This window comes from Phyllobates terribilis, unplaced genomic scaffold, assembly GCF_046119375.1.
Source record: "Phyllobates terribilis strain yellow unplaced genomic scaffold, ASM4611937v1 Scaffold_280__1_contigs__length_2496652, whole genome shotgun sequence".
NCBI lineage: Eukaryota > Metazoa > Chordata > Amphibia > Anura > Dendrobatidae > Phyllobates > Phyllobates terribilis.
The window spans coordinates 1,037,273-1,064,086 of NW_027363040.1; the positions used below are offsets into that span (position 1 = coordinate 1,037,273).

General features: G+C 41.5%; 1 pseudogene; it reads left to right on the top strand.

Moving 5' to 3' along the window:
* The first annotated feature begins 2,876 nt into the window (after window positions 1-2,876).
* The window catches only part of LOC141220320 (uncharacterized), a 73,383-nt pseudogene continuing 49,445 nt past the window's right edge, over window positions 2,877-26,814 (top strand).

Consider the following 26,814-nt stretch of genomic DNA (forward strand, 5'->3'; position numbering starts at 1 on the left):
GACCACTAGCTCATGAGAAGTAGCGCAGTAGATTATTGTAGACAGACTCCATTCTGTATATCCCATGACAATTCACCTCAAGGAATAGGAATGGGTCTCCTAGTCTGGGAGGGGTTTTGGATGAAGTAGGATATTTATACATGGACACCTGGCTATTAGGCACACTATGCTGAACATCATGAATTATCATCCCTGTATGAAGCCTCCTGATGAACCTGTTGGGGAAACACGTTGAGGCGGATGAACCATTCTCTGATGAGTACCATACCTTTTGCTTTATATATACCTTGAGACATATCTGGTCCTATTTAATGTATCAGTGTATTTTTTTGATATATGTCAGAGTTAACTACGGCTTCTGAGGTACAGCCACCAGTGAGCGGGGGCACCATTGTTGAGGGTGCTAACCTCCGCAGGTAGGCAGTATCAACTTTGTTTAGGTACAGGATCGGGTACAGTAGTGACTGTATCAATTGTTCAGCAGCATCATTGCTTACATCTGTTTATGTACATCCACAACAAGCCATTCAGCAGGTAATTTTGCTAGTTTTAAGTATAAATAAATATATATCTTGTTAGTCCCAGTTTTCAATTCATATATTTAAAAAAGGTTTAATATTTTATTTTAGGGGGGTGTTCCCACAGTAGTGCCCCACAGCTAATGAATGAATACTCACTTAGCCCCATTCTTGGTGCAGATAATAATGAACCCAGTATCTATGAGATATTTTCCACACAATAGTTGGCAAGACCGTATCATCCATAGCGGTCGCCCATGCGGCCTGTATGGTGCCCATGAACTGAGACGGCTCGGCACCGAGCACGCTCTCCTTACCCATCATCACAATTTCAGTGATATCCACATTCCCATGATGGTGATACCATTGAATAGAATAGGGAGTCAGGGAGTTGAAGGGTCCCTGATCCACCATTCAGCCGTTTGTGTGTGTGTGTGTGTGTGGTGTTTTTTTTTTGTTGTTGTTTTTTTTTAAATATCAGGAATTAGGGGGGCAATCATACTGTCTGTGAGCCCTCTTTCTGAGCTAGATGGGCACACAGGAGAACAAGGGAATAAGGGAATATTGCTGCCCGATAGGTGTCATCTGTATGTATGTATGTATGTAATACTAACGGCCCCATACACAAGATAAGTGTTGGCTGAGCGGTCATTTGGCAGACGGCTATCTCTCCCGACTCCCCCATATGCACCAATATTCCAGCTTTCCTGTGATCTGTATGAGAGAGTCACCTCCAGACTCCTCTATTGGAGGATTATCTACAGAAAGAACAAACGGATTAGCCTCTGAAATTCAGGATGCCAGATCCTTCTCTGCCCTGACACCATCTGTCGGGAGGCCCCCAAATAATGTATATAGTCTACCAAACCCCGGAAATCAGTGCTTTCATGCAACTTTAGTCTAATGTGTATGGGGGCATTAAAAAGTAACTTATTGGACATTGCCTCTGGCCCAGCCTAATAGACTTTTCTACATTACAGGCCCAGACACCATTATTGGTTATTTAAGTATCGTAGTAACTAGGCATCCCCATACTATCAAGTACTTGAGAGAGGAGGGGCATTCAGTGGAACTCTGTCAAACCTTCTTAGATGCCATGTTTGCCCTTGACAGCAGCAAGTGGTTAAACTGCCAGGGTTTGTGTAGCAGCCGCACCTGTGCCATCCCTGCCTGTACATCTATGTTCTGATGCCCAAAAGAGTTACTTTTTAACATGTTAAACATTTGTTTTAAAATAATTAACAAAATGTTAATATCTGCTTTTTTATGGAGTTTTTCTTGTAATATAGGACAGCCTAAGGCCAGAAATAGACTCCATAAAAGACTGTACATGGAGACTTTGGCATCAAATAACTCCCGTCTTAGTGAGACTGCTACTAAATAATTTCTGTCCACGGTATTTGTGCAAACAAAGAAACTTTTATAAATGCCTCAAACTTCTGTGTGTGAATCAGACCTGAGCTCTAACTTGTTAGAAGATGACAGTCTGGTGAAGACAGGAAACATATAGACGGCCATTGGGGATGTAGTTTGTGACAGACTCTGGCTAAATATGTTAATAGAACGGTAGTAGAAGATGAAGATGTCGTCCTCATCATGAAATAGTTATTTCTCATGTCACGTGTAATGAATATCTCCTGCAGTATTGCTAATGCCTATTCCAGTGTCAGTAAATGAGATGAGAATTAGCAATAAGGAAGATGAGTCTATGAGAAACGTATTCAGCTGCAGACGCCAAGGAAGCAACTGCTTGTTGTCTGTGGCCTAAAATATATAGGTTTTATTACTAGATGTAAAGAAGAAATCTAAACACTGTAAACAATAAATCTAAAATGTTTCCCTTATTATCTCCAGTAATTGTATTATTACACAGGATTTTTTGATGTTACATCGCTCATCTTCTCATTCAGGTCTCTACAATATCGGATCCTCTCAGTGAAGATCTTCTATATAAGAGAATTTTCCTGATTTACCCATCAAAGATGGATATGGACAGAGACAAGATGGTGGAGGGGATATTACACCTCACCCTAGAGATCCTCTTCCGGCTTACTGGAGAGGTGAGAGATTCTGATGACGTCACATTACATCATTCTTATCTATGGGAATAACAGATAGACAGAACTGGAGAGGTGAGGACTCTGGAAATATCTGTAGTGAGATTTATGAATGTGTCTCTACATAACCAGGATTACACAGTAGTGAAGAAGACCTCTAGTGAGCGCTGTCAGGACCCTGTGTCTGAGGGATTGGGAAGAACCCTGAGCCCAATCACAGGGCTTCCACCTCATCACCTGATACATGAGAACATGAATGACCAAAATATCCTAGATCTGGCCTACAAGATAATTGAGCTGCTGACTGGAGAGGTGACATTGCTGGGAATGCTGAGACATTTTATAGTATAGCTATGAAGGGATTGGGGGATGACTGTCATTGTATGTGTCAGATTCCTATAAGGTGTCAGGACGTCACCGTCTATTTCTCCATGAATGAGTGGGAGTATTTACAAGGACACAAAGATCTGTACAAGGACATCATGCTAGAGGTTCCCCAGCCCCTCACATCACCAGGTAATAGACAGGACTAAATACACACGACCTATAGTTATCTGTATGTAAAGAATGAATACAGTTCCTGTATGTGTTTCCTCCAGATCTATCCAGTAAGAGGACAACACCAGAGAGATGTCCCCGTCCTCTTCTTCCACAGGACTGTAAACAAGAAGATCCCAATGTTCCTCAGGATCAGGTAGATGGAGAGAAGGTGTCACGAGATCTCCCCTATTTGTCTTGTTTTATCCACCAGTATTATATGTTTTATACTTGTGTAATGAGAACAGTGGAGATGGCAGGATTAGAGCTGATCATAGATGGGACTTCTCCAACTGTCTGTGACTTGTACAATATTTTTTTTCAGGGTGAAGATCTGACCCATATTAATACTATAGAGACATATGAAAGGGGTGATGAGCGGTGTAAAGAGGAGATTCCTACATATGACGACCCAGGTGAGTAGTGACCACTAAATGAAGAGAAGTCACAGATTCTTCTCAGTCACAGGCTGTGGATGGTTTACTGGTCATGTAGGCTGGCCATATCACAATCGTGTGACCACCATTTTGCATCTAGGCCAAAACCTTTTCTTCCACCAAAAATTGTACAAATGACTTTGGACATTGAAAGCCCTTTTCTATAGAACTTACAACCTGGAAGATCCAACTACCAACTGAAATTAGAAGATCCTGACTTTTACCTGCCCAGATCTGTAAACTACAAAGCTAAATGACAGCATATGTAGAAAGTGCTGACAAGTTAGAAAATCACTTAAAGAAAAATATTATGATGAGCCTGTAAGAGAAAGTGGAGGGTAATGATGCTGTTGGCTTCCTAGAATCCTGATATCTTATTAGATTAATCTACCTTCTCTCCATTCTGTGTTGCTGAATGTGCTCATATGGTCCCTACACGACCAGGTCCAGTCTTTATGACCAAACCTCGCTTTTATGATCGGCAACATTAAACGTGCGGTGAGGACCAAGTGTGAATTTCTGTATAATAACAACAGAGTTTCCCTTTATCCTGACTTTTCAATTTCTTTTTAAACCAAATAACTTCAAATAGATAAATTATACAAAAAACATTACACCTGTGCCATGATATATCTCTAAGCTGTGCGTGGCTGATGGCTGTAATATACATTTATTCACGCCTGCAGGAGATGTGTTGGCTCGAGCCCTGGTTTCATGGATTCACTCCACATCATAAATTACATGACATTATCGATCCTAAAGAATTTCGATGCAATTTATCCTGAAATGGGGGGCACTAATACTTTCTCTACTCTTCTGGTCAGGACTCATAGTATCTCCAACAGTCTACCATAAATAAATAAGTGCAACTCTGGCTTAGTGTTGGAGTCCCCCCCCCCACCCCCCAAACATACATTCTTGTTGGGGATGTAATGTATTTTTTTATCCTGTCTTTTTTTTTACCTGTTCATTCTGTATGATAGTTTGATTGTGGTGGGATCGGCCGGCCTCACATATGTGAGTTTGTAACTCCCTGGTAGTCATTCAACAAAGGTCTCCATTGCCTCTTCCAAATGCCCGAGTTCTAAATTTAAGACATCTCAGCTCTGCACTATTATAAAAAGTTCTCATTAAATGTATATTTCTTCTTGATACTCATCTGACAGAAAATATTGGCCCTTACTATAGTTTAAATTGCCTGGAGCTACCAAGAACCATACTCTAATTATCCCAGAGAGGTTTCACCACTAGTTACTTTTTTTTTCCGATCTTTTCATTAGATGTGTTATTGTCTATAGTCAAAGTTTTGCCCATCACCCTTTAACCCCTCTACATGGATCTGGATTTACACAGAGACCCCTAGGCTTGGACTTGGTGTTGCCTGCTGTTCTGTGGTGTGAGATGACAAGAAGAATAGTCAGGTGGCCGGATCAGAACAAGGAGGGCAGAGAATATACAAAATCAGAAGACACAATAGTAGTCAGTAAACGAGCTGGGATCACAAGAAGAAACTAAGAAGAAAATACACAACATGGGAGCTGAACCCAGAAGACTTAACCAGTGGAGAACAAGGCTGTATCAGGCAGCTTCCAGCATTATGCATGAGCTTTAGTAGTGTGTGGTGCTTTCCATTTGAGTTAAGTAGGGAGCATATTTGACTTTGGAAGAGCAGATTTTGCTGGATTAGTTTATGGAAGCCATGTTTCTTTTCAAGAGTTTTTGAGCCACTAGTGATGTGGAAACCTCTGTTTTTCCGTTGACAGATGATGGACCTGAGTGGAGGCTTGTTTTTTGTGAGATGAGTAGAAATTTTTATTGGTATCATTTTCGCATATTTCATATTTGGGAGGCAGAATGAACAAACAGTTGAACACCAAACTCTACTTGTTCATGCTATGAGGTTTTCTATTAGACTGTGAACTGTCATTGTCTTGGTGAATAATTCAATATTTTTACATAACTTGCCATTTGTACCAACAGATTAAGTAGAAATGTTCAAAAATATGAATTTCAAGAATATTTTATTCAAATATAATATTTTTTTTACTTAGCAGATGACTGTACTAGGAGATCAGAGGGACAGCTGACATCTTCAATTTTCAAATCAGATGAGCTGGAGATCTCACAGGATACAATTGAAGAGAATGCTATTACTCCAAATATACCATCATCCCTTCCCAGCAAAGATGTGTCATCTGATCCTTTGAAACAGGTCCTATCTTCCGATTCATTACCGACTACTAAGGAAAATCAAAGTCATAAAATAAGCATTAAAAAACTAACTGCTCCTAAAGCTAAGAAGCCATTTTCACGGTCAGAATATGGAAATAGTTTTCCCCTCAAAAAGTTTTTTCTTAAACATCAAAAAATTCACACAGCAAAGAATAGATTTCCTTGTTTCAAGTGTATGAAATGTTTTAACAAGAAAGCAAGTCTTCTTAGTCACCAAAGAACTCACACAGGGAAGAAGCCTTTTTCATGTTCAGAATGTGAGAAATGTTTTACAGGAAAATCAAATCTTGTTAACCACCAGAGAACTCGCACAGGAGAGAAGCCTTTTTCATGTTCAGAATGTGAGAAATGTTTTACAGGGAAATCAAATCTTGTTAACCACCAGAGAACTCACACAGGAGAGAAGCCTTTTTCATGTTCAGAATGTGAGAAATGTTTTACAGGGAAATCAAATCTTGTTAACCACCAGAGAACTCACACAGGAGAGAAGTAATTTTCTTGTTCAGAATGTGGAAAATGTTTTACAGATAATTCAAGTTTTATCAGACATCAGAGAATTCACACAGGGGAGAAGCCTTTTTCATGTTCAGAGTGTGGGAAATGTTTTAACCGGAAAGCGCATCTTGATAGACATCAGAGAACTCACACAGGGGAGAAGGCTTTTTACTGTTCAGAATGTGGGAAATTTTTTTTCCGGAAAGCGCATCTTGATGGACATCAGAGAACTCACACAGGGGAGAAGCCTTTTTCATGTTCAGAATGTGAGAAATGTTTTAACCAGAAATCAGATCTTGTTACACATCAGAGAACTCACACAGGGGAGAAGCCTTTTTCCTGTTCAGAATGTGGGAAATGTTTTAACAACAACTCAGCTCTTGTTAGACATCAGAAAACTCACACAGGGGAAAAGCCTTTTTCATGTTCAGAATGTGAGAAATGTTTTACAGGGAAATCAAATCTTGTTAAGCACCAGAGAACTCACACAGGAGTGAAGCCTTTTTCATGTTCAGAATGTGGTAAATATTTTACAGAGAAATCAAGTCTTATCAAACATCAGATAATTCACACAGGGGAAAAGCCTTTTTCATGTTCAGAATGTGGAAAATGTTTTAACCGGAAAGCGCATCTTGAATAGACATCAGAGAATTCACACAGGAAAGATGCCTTTTTCATGTTCAGAATGTGGGAAATGTTTTAACCAGAAATCAGATCTTGTTACACATCAGAGAACTCACACAGGGGAGAAGCCTTTTTCATGTTCAGAATGTGGGAAATGTTTTAACAGCAAATCAGCTCTTGTTAAACATCAGATAACTCACACAGAGGAAAAGCCTTTTTTATGTACAGAATGTGGGAAATGTTTTAACCAGAAATCAAATCTTCTTAGTCACCAGAGAACTCACACAGGGGAGAAGCCTTTTTCCTGTTCAGAATGTGTGAAATTTTTTAATCGGAAAGTGCATCTTGATAGACATCAGAGAAGTCACAGAGGGGAGAAGCCTTTTTTATATCCTTAATGTGGAAAAAGTTTTACTTGAAAAGACTTACCTTTAGCAAAAAAAAATCTTGCTAATAAGTGAGTGCGTCCTATAGACTGGAGATAGCTTCCTGTGACCGAGAACAATGAGACCGTGTCCTTCCTGATCAGTGAGAGAACTGCTCTCTCCTCAAGCCCCACACCTATCTAACTGATTGGTGCAAAAGAGGAGAGGAAGGTACTGGGACCTATGCAGAGGCTGCACGTCCTGACTGAGCAGCTGAAGAACCTAGCTCATGGACCTTTCAGATCATGTAACACTGTTTTACCTATTCTTAAAAGTTGTTAGGTTCCGTTATGAACTGTGCCATTTCTTAATGAGTTTGACCTCCTGAATTCAAATTGGACAATGAGTTTTCCTTTTACTGCTACATATAATTAATGATAAAAGTTTCAGTACTTTGAAACATTATTTTTGTAAATATACCGATGCAGAATATTTTATTATGCCAATTTTCTGATATTTATTTAGAGGAAACTTAGAAACAATTCAAGTAACTAAAACCTGTCTAATCCCTATTGCGAATTTTAAACCGTTACAGAAATTGCACTACAAAATTAGTCCTCATTCAGTGACAACTGTTTTTTGCTTGTTTCTTGTACTCCTGTATCAAATCATCTCTTAAAATTATGCAACAGTAATTTGCAAGCATTGATGGATTTCATTTTCCTTGATATCTTTTTCTCTATAGCTGCAATATCTTGGTTACATCTCTCACCATCCTCGTCTCTCACTACTCCACAGTTTGGTGTAAGAAAAGTCTAGAATGTAAGAAATTAATCATTAAGGACATGTTACAGCCATGATCCTTATATGTTTTGAGGAGAAATAACACCCAACTCTTCATAGTTACTGTATCTGCTCGAGTTTCCCAAAAAGTTAGTTACCACAAATGCAAATGTAAACCATACTGCTTTTTCCTTGCCCTGCAACGAATGAAAAAACTCCTCATCTTGAAGAAGCTTATGAATCTGAAGTCCAATAAAGACTCCTTCTTTTATATTTGCTTCACTTAACCTTGGAAAGTTATCAATCAGATGCATGAATGCTTTTAATTTTTTATCCATAGCCTTTACAAAGTTCTTCATTAGGCCCAACTTGATAAGATTTTGTTGCCACCATTGCCTAGGTGGGTCCTCAACTTATGGATTCAGGACAATTTACTCCCTTGCTGAAGTGAATGTCAGAGAGGCCAGTCCCTTTTTTTGTAGCAATATTCTCTTGCACGACTATCCCACTCACACAGAAAGCAAAAATGAAAAAGTGAAAAAAAAACACTTTTTCATTTTTACGAATCAATTTGTGAAGCACCTGGGGGTTCCAAGTGCTCACTATGCATCTAGATAGGTGCCTTGGGGGGTCTCGTTTCCAAAATGGGGTCACTTGTGGGGGAGCTCCAATGTTTGGGCACGCAGGGGCTCTCCAAACGCAACATGGTGTCTGCTAACAATTTGAGCCGATTTTCCATTCAATTTGTTAGCGGACACCATGTTGCATTTGGAGAGTCCCCGCCCGGATGTTTCACGGTTATTAGACACCCAAAAAAAAACATGCGGGGATCGCTCGTGCATGGCAGGCAATCCCCGCAAAGTTTTTTTGGCCGCGAAGCATATGAGGTGGAGACTCGAGCATGTCACTCAAATACCCACGATACTCAATGCATACCAGAACACCCGATGCAAACTCAAGTAGCGAGCACTTGCGCTCAACAGTAGTCACCATATCGTCATCTTTTTTTCTTACTTTTGAAAAAAATCCCAACCCCATCACAACCCTAACCCCAACCCTAACCTCAACCCTAACCGTAGCACAATCCTAACCGTAGCACAACCCTAACCCTAGCACAACCCTAACCTGAGAGTTTATTTTTTACGCCTTTCCTCCTGCAGTATAAGTGATTAGACAACCTTATTCTTCGGGTCGGTGAGACTACAGCGATACCAGAATCATATGGGGTTTTTATGACTGACAGCTGTCACACACTAAAAGTCGCATTTTTTGTAAAATCTAGTTTTTGCATCGCCATATTTTGAGAGCTATAATTTTTCCAGATTTTGGCAGACAGTCATTTGACGGCTTGTTTTTTGCGGGATGAGTTGACTTCATTATTGGTGCCATTTTCAGGCATGTGACATTTTTTGATTGCTTTCTATTCCGATTTTTGGGAGGCAGAATAAACAAAAACCAACAATTCAGGAATTGTTTTTTTGTTTTTTTTTATTCTGTTCCGCGTGTGGTAAAATTGATAAGGCAGCTTTATTCTTCGGGTCAGTACGTTTACAGCGGTACCACATTTATATCGTTTTTCTATGTTTTGCACTTTTACATAATAAAAGTAATTTTATAGAAAAAAATATTTTTTAGCATCGCTTTATTCTGAGAGCTATAACTTTTTTATTTTTCAGCTGATGGAGCTGTATGGCAGCTTGTTTTTTGCGGGACGAGATGACATTTTCAGCGGTACCATTTTTATTTATATTTGTCTTTTTGATCGCGTGTTATTGCATTTTTTGTTTGGCGGTATGGTGATAAAGCATTGTTTTTTGCTTCGTTTTTTTATTTATTTTTTTTACCGTGTTCACTGAAGGGGTTAGGGAGAAGATTGTTTGGAGATGCACTGCGCATGTCCAAAAAATCTTCCTGCTGTCTGGCAATCCGGATGTTGTCATGATGACATCGGGTCGTCATGGCAACATCCTGGAAGCCATGGCAGACAGCGCTGGAAGCCGGAAGAGGAGGTGAGTATCTGCGATCACCCCCCCTTACCACCGCAATGCTGCGATCGACTTTGATCGCAGCATCACAGGGGTTAATGTTCTGGGAGCGGTGCGTGACCGCTCCCTGCACATAGTACCGGGTGTCAGCTGTGACAGTCAGCTGACACCCGGCGGCGATCGCGCCCGCACAGCCTGTGTGCGTGCGCGCGATCGCCATGACCTACTAATACAGGTCTGGCTCTTAAGTCCCAGGGCACAGACGCGTATTCGTACATCTAATGTTGTTAAGGGGTTAAAGACATTTTCATTGCAATGGTACATTGTAAATTCTCTCCATCTGCTTTCAATGTACATTTTGGTGGTCTTAAAGATGAGATAGAACAGGCTTGCAGAACAGCAAATATCAGCACTGCTGGCAGAAACAGATGATCTTGAAAATAGGTCAAGGCTCAATGATATACCACTTATTGGTGTGCCTGAAAAAATAGAAGGCGCCTTTCCTACTGAATTCTTTGAAAACTGGCTGAAATTAATAATCAGGCTCGAAACCTTAACCCTCCTATAAGCTGTAGAACGAGGTCATAGGGTGCTCATCTTCCTCCTGGGCTTCCACAAAGACCTGTGCTGGCTAAAGTTTTACACTACCGGGACAAAGATATTATCCTGCGACAGGCAAGGGATCACCCAGATGTAACAATCAGTGGGTCCAAAATCTAGATCTTTCCAGATTATTCTATAGAAGGACTGAAACAAAGAGCCAGATTCATTGATATCAAAAAACATCTGAGAGATCAGCATGTTCCATATTCAATTATTATATTTAATAAACCTTTCTGAATTGACGTCTGCAATAAACCAGCAGCACGAGAATTATCCACAAATTTCTCCAGATCCTGATATTCATCGGTTTTGACAAACCCATGAATCTGCAGCAGCTGAACATCAAACTTAAAACGCCAAGAAAAGAATACGGATCAGGTTAGCACAATCTGATACAAATAATCTTAAATGTTTGTTGGGTAAGGCCCTATTTGCGCTACTTTCTCCCTAGTGTTTTATCTTGGATACAGCAGCAGTACCTTGGAATCGTCTCCCGGTCTGGAAATTGTCAAAGGAGAGCCCGGCTGCAGAGGGCATTATCTATATATCTACATCATGGAATACTTTTACAATTGACTATCATCAAGGGTTACAAACTATTAGACAAAATGGAGGATCCATTATGGACATGGACAGCTCTACAAACATTTCCTAATGACAATAAGTTTACACTTGAATGGGACTCTAATTTAAATAATTGTCTGCACATTATGTTAGCATGTTTACATAAAAAGAGAACACAATTGTGTGAAACTGCAACTGAAAAAGTTCTATATTTAGCTAAGGACTGTGAAGACCTGGGGTATTCTGTTGGCATAATACTACTCAGACAACACAGTGTGAGGGTAAAGCAGTGTGACAATATTTTATTGAACCACCAAACGGACATTAAACAGAACAGTCCCAACAAATACCTAAGATGGTACAACATTACACAGTCTTGTCCTTCTGCTGACTCGTCAGGGATAGAACTGTGATTTTGGGACTTCCAGGGCCAACTACCTTAACCAGTGGCCCCCGCTTTTGGCGGGCGTCCTCAGAGAGGAAGTAGCAGCCAGCTTAGGAAGCTGACAGTCCATCGAGGTACAAGGCCTGGAGACTCAAGGGTCCCACCCTGGCCTCTCCGAGAGTTTCCATGGGTTCCAGGCGACCCGAGGGTCCCACCTGGCAGCCCCTAACAACATATCCATGGGGCCAGGTGACTTCATCGTCCCAACCTGGTCTCCACAAATGTATCCATGGGTTCTCTGATGGTCAAAGGAGCAGCTCCGTATCCTTCCAGTCAGGGCCGTTCATCCTTAGGCTGGAATCATGTAGAATCCAAATCTGTGTCTTTCTGGATTGAGCCATGCTACCAAGCTGATGCCCTGAAAACTCTGACTGATTTTTGATTCTCTCTTTCAATTCTCACTGCTACAGAGGCATATGTCCCTTAAATAGTTACAGTTGTACTTTCAACGTATGCATCCACAGGTCAAGGATTAGGGAGGGTATTATTCCACAGGGCTCATGTTTCATTGTTTGAGCATTTAATCATTTTATATAGTTGGTATAGCAGTGGGCTCTTGTAAATCAACATCAAGATGGCTTTAGTAAATATGCAATTAGCATAATAACAAATATCATTGTTTAAAAACTAAGAGTTTTCAACATTCAGCTTTATGCAAATAATCATATGTCCTTCTTGACCAGCCACAGAAATACACATACATTCACAAGTCAACACAATAGTGGATTTCTCTTGGCTTAACAAATGTAGACTTCTGGCTGATTAAGATAAAAAGCTGTTTTGTCACAAGGACCTATTAGGCTATGTGCCCACGTAGCGAATTTCAAGCGGATATGCTGCGGAATTTCCGCAGCGTATACGCTTGGTAAACGCTATGTAATCTGCCCCCCATGGTCCCCAAGGGGATTCCGCAGGTTCAATGCCCATGCTGCGGATTTTTCCGCAGCGTTTTTGCTGTGGGGAAAAATCAACAGCATGTTCATTAATTTTATGTTTCCCCAAGCGGAATTGCCTTTGCACTGCAAGAAAAAACGCAAGGCAATTCCGCATGTGGAAATCGTGCGATAAACGTACGATAAACGTGTGCGGAATTCCACATGCGTTTATCCGGGAGAGGACATGCAGAAATGAAGCAGAAAATTTCTGCTTCATTTCCGCAGCGTGGGCACATAGCCTTAAGGTTTGAATCTCATCCAGAATATAAAAAAAAAAAAAAATTCTAACACTATCACATCCATATTACAATTAGACCATGAACCAATAATGAATAAATCGAAAAAACTGCAAAGAGACAGGGATCATTATCGTATTATAAAAAAGAAAGAAACACAAAGTGTGCCCTGAGTGATCGAACAAAATCTAAAATTTCTCTACCTATACAACTAAAGGACAAGGCTAATGAATGTATTGATACAAAAAAAAATTTAAAAAAATGAAAATATTAAGATCGAACCGAAGATAACAAATAACAAAATAATTGAGAAAGTGCTACCAAATAGAATTGAACCTTTATCAATTGCATCAGTTGAATCTACAAAAATTACTGTAAGCAGGAGAACAAATTTGACAAACACTCCTCCTATACAAAATTCAAATACAATACTTCCATCTTCTGAATGGAAAACCTCTACCTTCATTTTGGTTCTTAATGAAAAAAAACATCTAGACAACATTAGACTACAAATAGAATAAATGAAGAAAGGGAAAGTGCTTGTGTAAGTAGAAAATAAAACTGAGACAACTAGAGGCAATAAATTAAATAAGTCTAATTCCACCTAATGAAATTGAATCTCTAATCAAATTCTTTGATCCCACTTCTACTCCACTACTGGACCTCTCAGTATATGACACTACATCAGACATTGTTTCCTCTACTAAAAAAACAAGCAATATTATCATAGTGGACAATACCACAACTGGTACTAAAGGTCTGGTACCTTTTTTACCCCGGGCTGTGTCCCCCAAGAAAGGGCAATTAACCAATACTTCTCCTACAAACCAGGGAAAAGAGAAAACCTATTAGAGGAACACGAGGAGGAAGAAAAGAGGGAAAATAAACCTACCCCAAGCCCCAAACAACATATCCATGGGGCCACAAATATTTTTAATCTGTCGGACTAACTTTTATCAAATGATGAGAAATGAATGTTATCAAAAGGACTTTCCTTTTGTCCCACAAACAAATCCAAAGACTTTGGTCTTTTTTTAAATCTTCAGGTATTTACGAGGAAAATGACTGAAAATACATTTTACAATAAATAAAGTGAGAGAACAGCCTGTTTTATCTTCATCACAAACTGATTTACAATTTCATGTGAATGTAAAAACAAAATCCCATTTTTATCCGATCGAGAGTAAGGGACATCACATTAGCACCTGCCATGATATAGTTCTTGATAAATTAAAATAACTTACAATTAAAGGAGGCCCACCACAAAAAATAAAAATAATCTTTTAATATCTGAGAAAAAAGCCCTACAATCCTTATGTAATAATGAGAACTTAGTCATTAGAGCTGCTGATAAAGGTGGGATATAGTAATACAAAACTGCACAGATTATTGCAGAGAAGCATACAGGATAATATCAGATGTGGAATACTATCAGACAATTCCTTCAGACCCTTTACCTAAAGTGATGCTAATTAATAATAGTTTGATCAACAGAGCAATAGAGGAAAATATATTAAATCTAAAAGAAAAAAAAAATTCTCTTAATCAAAAATCCCACTATTTCCTTCTTTTATCACCTTCCAAAAATCCATAATAGTCTTACTAATCCCCCTGGAAGACCTATAATATCAGGCATTGGATCTCTGACGAGCAATCTGTCAGAATATATTGACAAAATAATGCAGATTCATGTGTCAAAATTACCTAACGATCTAAAAGATTCTACACATCTAATTCAACTTCTACAAGAGATACAATGGGAGCCGAATTATGTTTTTCTCACATTAGATCTATCATCTTATATTCAAATATATTAAATGATATCGGATTGACATGTTTCAAAAAATATTTGACCGATGTCAGATTGTCCAGTAGACAAATCCTTCATCTACACAGGGCTATCCTTTATTTAAAAAAATAATTATTTTACATTTGAAGGTGAACATTACCATCAGACGCGAGGCACTGCGATGGGTTCAAAGGTCGCACCAACCTACGCAAATCTATTCATAGGGGTATTTGAGGAGATTTTTATTCAAAATAATAAATGGAAAAAGTATATAACTTTATATAAAAGGTTCATTGATGACCTGTTCTTTATATGGGACAATTGTAACAATAACATGCAATCCTTTTTGCTACATAAATTCTAATAATTGAGGTATTTCCTTCTCACCCCTATATGATTTTGTAAATATCAATTTTTTGGATATAAATGTATTTATAAAGGAATATTCCATATGTACGAAAACCTTTTTCTTAAAAAGTTGACATAAACAGTTATTTATATCCATTATGTGAAGTGGCTGGATAACATCCACAAAATCAATTCAAAAGAATTGAGAAGAATTGTAGTGTTGACATTGATTTTATAACACAAGCCAAAATCTTGCAAGAGAGATTTGAAGCTCAGAGATACCCAAATGGATTAATCAAACGAGCCTATTCTAATTCAAAGAAATATGGTCAGAAAGCACTACTAGAAAATAAGAAAAAATCAGTCTGTAAATGGATATGAATTCAATTTTATCACCCAGTTTAATTCCTGCCATAAAGAAATACGCCAAATTTTTCAGAAATATTGGCACACATTACAAAGTGATCCTATTCTTGGAAAATCTCTACCTAGAAACCCCATGATCACTTGTCGTAGTGCGCCCACAATAAAGAATATTTTGGCCCCTCGCTGCTTCAAATCATACTCCTCAAACAGTATACCTAATCAGATAAACCTAATGGTATATACAAATGTGGATCAAGGAATTGTTTGTGTTGTTTATCTATAGATCACGGTGTCGATAGTTTTTCCTCATCTATTGGACAGAGATTTTCAGTTAAGCAACATCTAACACAGACTTTGTGATTTATGTAATCCAATATATATGTAATAAACAAGATGTGGGTAGAACGACTCAGCCGCTCCACAGCAGAATTCATTCACATAGAGACAATATCGTAGGGGTTTCCTTAAACATGGGTTATCTCAACACTGTACAATAGAGCACAATAATGAGTATAGAAAATGAAAATGAGTCCAATTGAATATATTCCTGCTAATAGGCCGAACCGCATTCAGAAACTGAACAGGAAGGAAATTTACTGGATATAGAGACTGAACAGTATGAAACCCCACGGATTAAATGAAATGTCTGAATTGTTCCTTTAGATGTTAAGAAATCTACATCTATGGTCATTTTGGAGATAGAAAGCCTGATGTGGAAGCTCCCTTAACATTAGTATTAATTGTAATAATTTAGATGGTCTTTTAATAAGATATTTTATTGTAATATCTATTTACAACAATATTATCCATGATCTGTGACATGGTTTTATTAACCAATTGATATAAATTAATTATTTTAAATAAAACCCTCGACCTTTCAGGTTTTAATATTTAGTTCTTTTATATACATTTGCTATGATTTATTATGATATATAATTATGGTACAAGGATGATCTTTTAATATCCTATGTAAACTACCGTTCAAAAGTTTGGGGTTATTTAGAAATTTCATTATTTTTGAAAGAAAGGCACATTTTTTTTTCAATGAAGCTATCATTAAATGAATCAGAAATACACTCTATACATTGTAAATGTGGTAAATGACTATTCTAGCTACAAACGTCTTGTTTTTATTGCAATATCTACATAGGTGTATACAGGCCCATTTCCAACAACCACCACTCCAGTGTTTTAATGGTACATTGTGTTTGCTAACTGTGTAAGAAGGCTAATGGATGTTTAGAAAACCCTAGAAAAACCCTTGCACAAGTATGTTAGCCCAGCTGAAAACAGTTTGGCTGATTTGAGAAGCTATAAAATTGACCTTCCTTTGAGCTAGTTGAGAATCTGGAGCATTACATTTGTTTGTTCTATGAAACCCTCAAAATGGCCAGAAAAAGAGAACTTTCATGTGAAACTCGACAGTCTATTCTTGTTCTTAGAAATGAAGGCTATTCCATGCGAGAAGTTGCCAAGAAACTGAAGATTTCCTCCAACGGTGTGTACTACTCCCTTCAGAGGAGAGCACAAACAGGCTCTACCAGAGTAGAAAGAGAAGTGGGAGGCCCTGCTGCACAACTGAGCAACAAGACAAGTACATTAGAGTCTCTAGTTTGAGAAATCGATGCCTCACAGCTCCTCAACTGGCAGCTTCATTAAATAGTACACGCAAAACAACAGTGTCAACGTCTACAGTGAAGAGGCGACTGCGGGATGCTGGCCTTCAGGGCAAAGTGGCAAAGAAAAAGCCATATCTGAGACTGGCTAATAAAAGGAAAAGATTAATATGGGCAAAAGAACACAGGCATTGGACAGAGGAAGATTGGAAAAAAGTTTTGTGGACAGACGAATCAAAGTTTGAGGTGTTTGGATCACACAGAAGAACATTTGTGAGACGCAGAACAACTGAAAAGATGCTGAAAGAGTGCCTGACGCCATCTGTCAAGCATGGTGGAGGTAATGTGATGGTCTGGGGTTGCTTTGGTGCTGGTAAAGTGGGAGATTTGTACAAGGTAAATGGGATTTTGAATAAGGAAGGCTATCACTCCATTTTGCAAAGCCATGCCATACCCTGTGGACAGCGCTTGATTAGAGCCAATTTCATCCTACTACAGGACAATGACCCAAAGCACACCTCCAAATTATACATGGACTATTTAGGGAAGAAGCAGGCAGCTGGTATTCTATCTGTAATGGAGTGGCCAGTGCAGTCACCAGATCTCAACCCCATTGAGCTGTGCCCATCAAGCCAATCCAACTTGTGGGGCTTCAGGAAGCATGGGGGGAAATTTCTCAAGATGACCTCAGCAAATTAACAACTAGAATGCCAAAGGTCTGCAATGCTGGAATTGCTGCAAAGGAGCATTCTGTGACGAAAGCAAAGTTTGAAGGAGAAAATTATTCTTTCAAATAAAAATCATTATTTCTAACCTTGTCAATGTCTGGACTATATTTTCTAATCATTTTGCAACTCATTTGATAAATAAAAGTATGAGTTTCCATGGAAAACATGAAATTGTCTGGCCAAACTTTTGAACGGTAGTGTATATTTTTTAGATGTCACAATTTTATCAAACTCCCAGAACATCAAGCATTTAGATCTCCTTTAAGTGATTGTCTTTTTTTCTCAGAGTATAAAACTCCCCTCATTGTAACTCGAGTCACTACCATTGTCATCTATTTACCTACAGTCCCTGATAACGAAGGCTTGAAAAAAGAAAGATCTCCCTGAACTAATTCCGATGTGAAGTCACTGCTGCCCTAGGTGAACCCTCCGCTGATGAAATCCTTCCAAGTTAAGCACATGGCCATATATTTACTCCAGCGGCCGTATTCATGGACAGAGGTAAGCCACGCTCTCTCCCCATATTTCACCATCTCATTGTATGAGAAGCAAATTAATTAAAAAAGGAAGCGTGGAATTGATAATGATATTTATTTTCCCTCTAATAAAATTATACAGGAATTGATAAAACACACTGATATCAGTATAATGACACAAAATAATATTCTGACATATGAAACACGACAAATGGACTGTAACAAATATAATAAACTAAAATAAAAGAGGAATTCGGATAAGAGCATTTTAGCTCATCAAAAAGACATTAAATAAAATAAATAAAACAAGAATTTTTTGACATACAATGAACAAGTTTTTTACAAGCTTTTCTCCTACCCTTGGATTTGCTTTTCTTTTTAATCATCTGTTAATTCCTAAATACACATAGCGGCTTAACGAATAAAGAACACAGGACACAGTGGTTTTCCCTATAGAGACATAGGTTCTAGCCCAACTCCTGCTATTAGAATAAGTGAATAAATACATTTATTTTAGCCAACATTTGAACTTATAGATATACAATTTTTAAATAATGTCGAATAGGTTTATAGTATATGAACTGTAGATTTTTTTAGTAGGAATTTCTTTGTATAATTGAAATGCATGCAATTTTGTTATTTTCCGATGTAATCGTTTGCCAATCCAGTGAACTTTGACACAGCTCAGACAGTCATGTGTTGATTTGGAGCCTTAATTCATAACTCAAGCCTTTACACTGTCTTGCACCATTTTGTCTGTATGTGGTTGTTTCCTGAAGAAGTGCTTGTCACTTTGAAACTCCTTGAATAAAAACAGCAATTTAATAAACCTTTCTGAATTGACGTCTTCAATAAACCAGCAGTGTGGGAAGTATCCACAGATTTCGCCAGATCCTGATATTCAATGATCTACCCTGCCAAGTTAAGGGTGGTAGCCCGAGGTACTGTGCACTTTATTCAAGATTCATAAACCCTTCACTGGCTGGATATGAATGAGAGGAAAAAATATGAAATACACCGGGATCACATTCGGGATGTTAGAAGTTGAAGATCCTGTGGTACAAACCCTAATTCTTCAAAAACACAGTGATCCGTGAGTATATGGGAAGAAGTGTGTCCCTGCTTGCTGGACAGTTCTTTACAAATGTTGCTTTTTCTTCAGGTTCTATTATGATTATATCACAGTCCTTATGTATAATTGGGGCTGAATTATCCCCCAAGGAGACTTAAATTCTAGGCGAGATTCTCCCATATGTTCAACAGTGACTGCGCCGCCATTTTTTCTACTTTAAAAGCGACAGCTATGGAAATACTTCTCCCAGTCTCTCACCCGGAGAAAGGTGTCATATATCTGCCTATTGTGGTTGGGGTTTTATGGGTGGAGGTCTTTTTATTTTTTGGGGTATTTTTATATTGTCGACAATCTTGTAAAATGTGCTTAACAAGCTATTTAAAACGGAAATGCTCTGCTGATAGGATATTGGAAATGACATATCTACTACATTAAATATGGCGGGGTTAGTGACAATACTTTTCTGGAATGTAAGGGGTCTTTCTTCTTGTGTTAAAAGACAGGTGATCTTTCAGTATCTTCAAATGGAAAAACCTGCCTTCAAACACATCTTACCTCTGAGAAACTTCATCTACTAGACAAGAAGTGGTTACAGGCCAACTATCACAACACACAATATATTAAAGGGAAGGTGCCATCAAAAACAAAATTTTTTCAACAATTGAAAAAATGTAAACTATTAATGTTTAATTTTTTTCAAAATATCATTTGTTTTTAATGAAGTAAAATATGAAAAATAATTTTAAAAGGTTTGGTATTTCCACTTTTAAACACTAGGGGGAGCAGCTGCTGAGATTTGCCATGAAAACCTAGTGTACAACTAGCTCCCATTACCACTGCAGTAAATGTGGGCTGGGTCTGCTCTCCTGTGTGTGATGTCGCTCCTCTCCTCCCTTTCTGGGTGTTTGTAACAGGATAAGAGAGGATGAAATTTAGGATCACAGTGTGGTGCCATTTTTTTTGGTGACTGCCAGTGATCATGACGAGTACAGTGTCACCGAGGATGGCCGGCAGCACTGATTCTGTTAGATGGTGCTGCTAGCTGTTTTCATAAGCTGGGGTTAGATACGCGTAGTGTATCGTGTGGGATTAGATACACTTAGAGTAACACGCTGGGAATAGATACAGGTCTCAATGTAGTGTATCATATGCGGCTGATGTGGGGCCTGTGAGCCGGGTGAAGGGAGGGGCCTAGCTCTGGTTCCCCTGCCCATCCTCACAAATTGAACTGTATCGACTTATTGCCGATATACAGTACAGACCAAAAATTTGGACACACCTCATTTAAAGATTTTTCTGTATTTTCTTGACTATGGAAATTGTACATTCACACTGAAGGCATCAAAACTATGAATTACCACATGTGGAATTATATACTTAACAAAAAAGTGTGAAACAACTGAAAATATGTCTTATATTCTAGGTTCTTCAAAGTAGCCACCTTTTGCTTTGATGACTGCTTTGCACACTCTTGGCATTCTCTTGATGAGCTTCAAGAGGTAGTCACCGGAAATGGTTTTCACTTCACAGGTGTGCCCTGTCAGGTTTAATAAGTGGGATTTCTTGCCTTATAAATGGGGTTGGGACCATCAGTTGTGTTGTGCAGAAGTCTGGTGGATACACAGCTGATAGTCCTACTGAATAGACTGTTAGAATTTGTATTATGGCATGAAAAAAGCAGCTAAGTAAAGAAAAACGAGTGGCCATCATTACTTTAAGAAATGAAGGTCAGTCAGTCCGAAAAATTTGGAAATCTTTGAAAGTGTCCCCAAAGCAATATTGAGTGAGGGAGCGTGACGCTCCCATCAATCACCCTCTGCGTCTTACATCACTGATGCAGGCAGCTGGGGCGATGACATGACTACATGGAGTCCACTGTGCTGAGATGTGCGGGCGTTCGCTACAGAGACCGGAGCAGAGGGAGAACAATGAGGAGTTCATTATACTGTATAGAGACGTTGGGGAGTGCATTCTACTCTGTGGAGGCCAATGGGGAGTGCATTCTACTCTGGAGGCTGATGGGGAGTGCATTCTACTCTGTAGGCCAGTGGGGAGTGCATTCTACTCTGGAGGCCGATGGGGAGTGCATTCTACTCTGTGGAGGCCGATAAGGAGTATCGCACATGAAGATGGAATTGGATACATTGGTCTGGGGAACAACGCAAATGATGATGGGATGAGATACACCGGTCTGGGGAACATCGCACATGATGATGGGATTAGATACACCAGTCTGTGGAGTATCGTGCATGATGATGTGATTAGATACACAGGTCTGGGGAGTATCATACATGCAGGGATTAGATAGCTTTTCACTTTATACTGTATTTCTTACTTGAAGTTGCGATCATCTGATCTCTACTATACATAGCAAAATACACATACGCTCATACAAACAGGAAAATAGAAAAATTCTCACACACAGTAAAATACGCACGCTCACACACACTGAAAAATGCACACGCACGCTCACACACCCGGAAAAATGCACACGCACGCTCACACCAAAAAAAATACACATGCACGCTCATACACACAGGAAAAAACACATGCACGCTCATACACACAGAAAAATACACGTGGTGTAATACATTACCTCGCTCTGTCCACTTCTATGGGAGCAGTGGTGTAATATGTGACCCCGCTCCGTCCACTTCCATAGGTGCAGGGGTGTAATAAGATAGAATAGATAGATGTCCTGTAAATATATAATTTCACATGCCCCTACATATAATAATCTTGCACTTGCCTTTCATGTGGCACTAAAAGGCATTTATCCTAATAAATGAAAAAATAAACGCTTATTTTTGGTAACCAGCAAGGTAAAGCAGACAGTTGTGGGTTTATATTTTCAGGCTGGAAAGGTACCTCGTTATTGGGCCTTACCCAGCCTAAAAATAACAGCCTGTAGCCGCACCAGAAGTGTCGCATCACATTAGATGCGAGAATTCTGGCGCTTTGTCCGCCTCTTCCTGATTGGTGTCGTGGCAATCAGAGTAATGGTAGTTGTGGTTGATGACAGCTGTGATTTGTCAAAAATCACAGCTGCAATCAACAGCTGGGGTTAGTAATGGAGAGGCGTCTTTCAGACACCCCCACTACTGACTCACTAATGGAAAAAAAACAAAAATAAATGTTATTTGAATAATGACTCTCCGATACTTTCCCTGGTTCACCAATTTATTTTTGAATAAAAAAAAAACACAAGCAGGCCCGACGTAGTCCATGATGTTACCATGACGATCCCCGTATCCGAAGTCCAAAGGCTATGGAGCCTTGTTCAGAGAACGAGGCTTTATAGGCCGCTGCAGCAGCCACTCCGAGGCCCACTGCGCTCCATGAGACCCGGCGGCTGTGATGAGCAGTGGCATCAGTAACTACACCGCTCATTAGAGTCACGGAGCCCTCTGTATAATGGCCCCTTATAGTGTCCCACAGTCTAATGGCCTCATATAGTCATCCATACAGTATAATGGCCCCATATAGTCCTCCATACAGTATAATGGCCATATATAGTGCCCTACATAATAATGGCCCCATATAATGACCTACACTATAATGGTCCCATATAGTGCACTACGGTATAATGGCCCCATATAATGCACCATACTGTAATGTGCTTCACATATTGCTCCACAGTGTAATGGTGTCATATAGTGCCCCACAGTAGAATGTGCCCCATAAAGTGCATCCTGGTGTATATGGCCCCCATCATCCTTCTCCCGGTGTGTATGGTCCCCATCATTCACCTCCCTGCGTCTATGGCCCCCATCCTCCTCCTCCCTGCGTGTATGGCCCTCATCCCCCTCCCTGCGTGTATGGCCCTCATCCTCCTCCCCCCTGCGTGTATGGCCCTCATCCTCCTCCTCCCTGCTTGTATGGCCCACATCCTCCTCCTCCTCCCGGTGTGTATGGCCCCCATCCTCTTCCTCCCGGAGTGTATGGCCCCTATCATTTTCCTCCCAGCGTGTATGGCCTCCATCATCCTCCTCCCTGCATGTATGGCCCCCATCATCCACCTCCCTGCGTGTATGGCCCCCATCATTCACCTCCCTGCGTGTATGGCCCCCATCATTCACCTCCCTGCGTGTATGGCCCCCATCATCCTCATCCCTGCATGTATGACCCCCATCCTCTTCCTCCCGGCGTGCATGGCCTCCATTATCCTCCTATCGGCGTGCATGGCCCCCATCATCCTCCTCCCAGCGTGTATGGACTCCATCTCCCTGCGTGTAAGTGTCCTGCTCAGACACTTACACCCCCACCAAATTAAAATGACAGCTTCCAGTGGCTGAAATAAAAATGTATAAATAAAAAAACTAATAAAGTGGTACATTTAATTTTGTATTAAAAATAATTGATTATATAATCCCAATGTGAGCATCTTAAAGTGATAATAGATGCAGAGGGTCAGTAAGTATAATTGTTCTGTAAGTTATTACTAAATCTCTATTACTAATCTCTATCTACATACCACCACCATATTCCAGGAAAATCATACATAAAATTCTCACTATTATTTCCGACTTCTCACGAGTCCCCTATATTATAATAGAGGACATTAATAATATACCGGACTGTCACTGGGATAGAGGGAGACATGAAGCTAAGAGGGTAAAAGGCAATTGTATCCCTTTTGGTCACTTAAGGAGACAGCTGTAATTGCTCTTTGGAGAGCCCGTCCTCCTAATGTATACCTGACGCGCCCCCTGGGCCATGTTCAAGGGATACCCGGAGCCGGATCTGGATAGGGGTAGTAGTCCTTGTGGCGGTGACTCGGTCCGTGCCCAGGGTGGTCAAACTAAGTGTGTGGCAGTCTTTGTAGATGTTGTTTAAGTGTCGACTACGCCACCCGTTGATTGCGGCTATGAGGCCGCCGCTGCAGAGCAGACCGCTGAGGCCGGTGGTAGGATTGTGCAGCAAGGATGGTATAACCCCCAACGGGAGGGGTATGGCCTCAGGGCAGCAGATGTAGAAGATGGTGGTTGTGATGGTGCAGCAAGGAAGCTCAGAGACATGCGATGCAGTTTCAGGGTTTTTACTCACAGGTGTTGCTCCGGTCACTCCGGCCTTGAGTGACCACCCGAGCCGTGCTGCGTCCACCAGGTGTGGGACTCGGCCAACTCCCAGGCAGTCCAGAGCGTGGTCCTGAGCTCCCCTCTCTTCCTTCCTACTGGCCGTTCCCACCAGGGATCCACCTTTGTCCGGCTCCCTCGGGCCTCTTGGTGGTAAAACCTTCTCTGGCTTTCCTGACCCTATTCGTGGTGTGCCTTCCTGGTGGATGTGGTGAGGGTCGTGCCAAAACTTGACCACGACCTCCGGTTCCTGGCTGAGGATCATTAGCCTCCACCAGTTTGGGATCCGGTACCCTGATCTGCCAACCCTTCACCCGTTAACTTGTGGGATCTCAGGGTTCCCTCTTGTCCTGCGTCTCTGGGCCTTTCTTCCTCCTCCTCTCCACTACAGGCCTGGCCCTGGAGCTGGGCCCAGCCGGAGCCACAGCTCCCTGTCAGCCCTCCTGGCTGAACTCTCTCTCCGAACTCGCTCTCTCTGTCTCTAGATGGTGCCCACCATATATACTCCCTCTATGTGTGAGCCCAGGTGACTAGCACCCAATGGGCTCCTACCTCTACGCCCAGAGTCCCTCCCCTATCTGCCCCTACACTACTGGGATGTTCCTCCCCCCCTCCCACTCCAGCCAGGGACAGACGCTGTCGTACCTGCACATCTATCTGGTGGGAGTACCGTTGTTCTGTCCCCCGGAAATGGGATGAGTGTAGTGCATGCAGCTATCTGAGCTCAGTCCCACACTCCATCCTTACCCGGGAGTGGAATACCACACCTCTGGCTTGAAGTGCAATACCCCTGTAGCAGCCGAGTCCTCGGGGTGCTACATTCCCCCCTGGTAAATCACAGCACGTCCTCGGGCTGTAAAAGAGTAAAACATACCAAAACATACAAACTTTTTAAAACATACACTAACAGGTAAAACATCATAAACATTATCAGAAAATATAATATGACAGGTAACTTCTTATATATTATTCTAGCAATATAAACTTTTAATATAAAACTTTTTCATATAAAATGTTCTTGATCTTCTGGCCACGGTGCAACTTGTGACCGGGTAAAGTGCCACAGTCACTGGAAGAAAACAGCAGTTCTCCTATAAAACCGGTAGGGGGCGCCTTAGGAAGCGCAACTATTTACAGGGTATGGCCGCTCTCAGTCCTCGGCCAGTGGGGAAAAGGGATGGCTGCTCACAGTCCTCAGCCTGTGGGGATAAGGGATGGCTGCTCACAGTCCTCAGCCTGTGGGGATAGGGAATGGCTGCTCACAGTCCTCAGCCTGGTTAGGGATAGGGACACACAGGTAATAGTTCCACGCTAGTCCCAACGGGGACCACACTTCACTTAGCAGCAATTCACATAACAGTTCTTGTAACAGTTCTCATACCCCGACGGGTAACTATATACAGCTCTTTTGTTTATGCTACTTCCCTTCAGCAGCGGTGTCCTCTCCTTGTCTCCTCCTGAGGGTAATCTTCAGACCCGTCCGGGTTCTCTTGTTCCTCCTCATACCGCAGCTCTTCCTCCGTCAGCCGGTGCACATGAAGGGCGTATGGTCCTTTTGCACACTGATGCCGGGTGAAGGTGACCTCGTCACCCAGGTAAAGGTCACGTCCACGGTGTCCCTCTGGCAGATGGGACTCGACATCCCTGCGGGTAACGAAGACGTCGCCGGGGGTTTTGTGATCCCTGATAAAGCCCCAACCGTGCTCCAGTTGGAACTTGATTACAGTCCTGGTGGCGCGGGGACCGTGGGCTGCACGGGGGTTTCTCCGGGTCCGGCTTTTCTGCTCCGCACTTTGGACCTGCAGCCGCTCCTCGCGGATCCGCCTCTCTCGCCGTTCTTTGTTGAAGACCTCTAGTTGTTGTCGGCAGCACTCCGCACGCTGGGCTGCGGCCGCCCGGGTCTCTTGGGTGAACCCCATGAGGTTTTCACCGGTGGGGTCCCATGCGAACTGCGCCTCCTCCAACGGGAGTGGGGTGATCTTGGCGGGTGCCGGAGCCGGGATCAGGGGCTCACACAGGGGCCATTCCTTCCGGAATCGGGGATTGAGGTATTCCGGTGGCCACTCAAAGGGCTGCCCATCCGGGCAAGTATGTTGTGCAAATAGGTCTTCGCCTAGGGGCAGCACTGTGGAGGTTGAGGGCGCGGTGGTGGTAGCGGCGCCCGGATTCACCAGGCCTTGCGACCAGGCCGGTGGCACTCTAAAGGTGAAGGGCACTGTGAAAACGGCGGCACCCGGGGGTACTCGGCCCTGCGACCAGGCCGGTGGCGTTTCCTGCTTGGCCGCGCTCAGGGTTAAGGCGCGTGACGTCACAGGGGGCGTGGTCGCGGCTCCTGCCGCTTGAGGCCTAGTTTGGAGCGGTGGCGGTGCAGCAACGGGCACGGTCGGTGGGATTTCGGGCTCTGCGACGGGGAGCTGGGGCAGGCTTACGGCTACTAGGCTTGGGGTGGTGACGTCCCCTTTACCTGCTTCCATCTCTTCAGCTCCTTCCACGGCGTCGTCTCCGGCCTTTGTCCCTCCTGCACCATC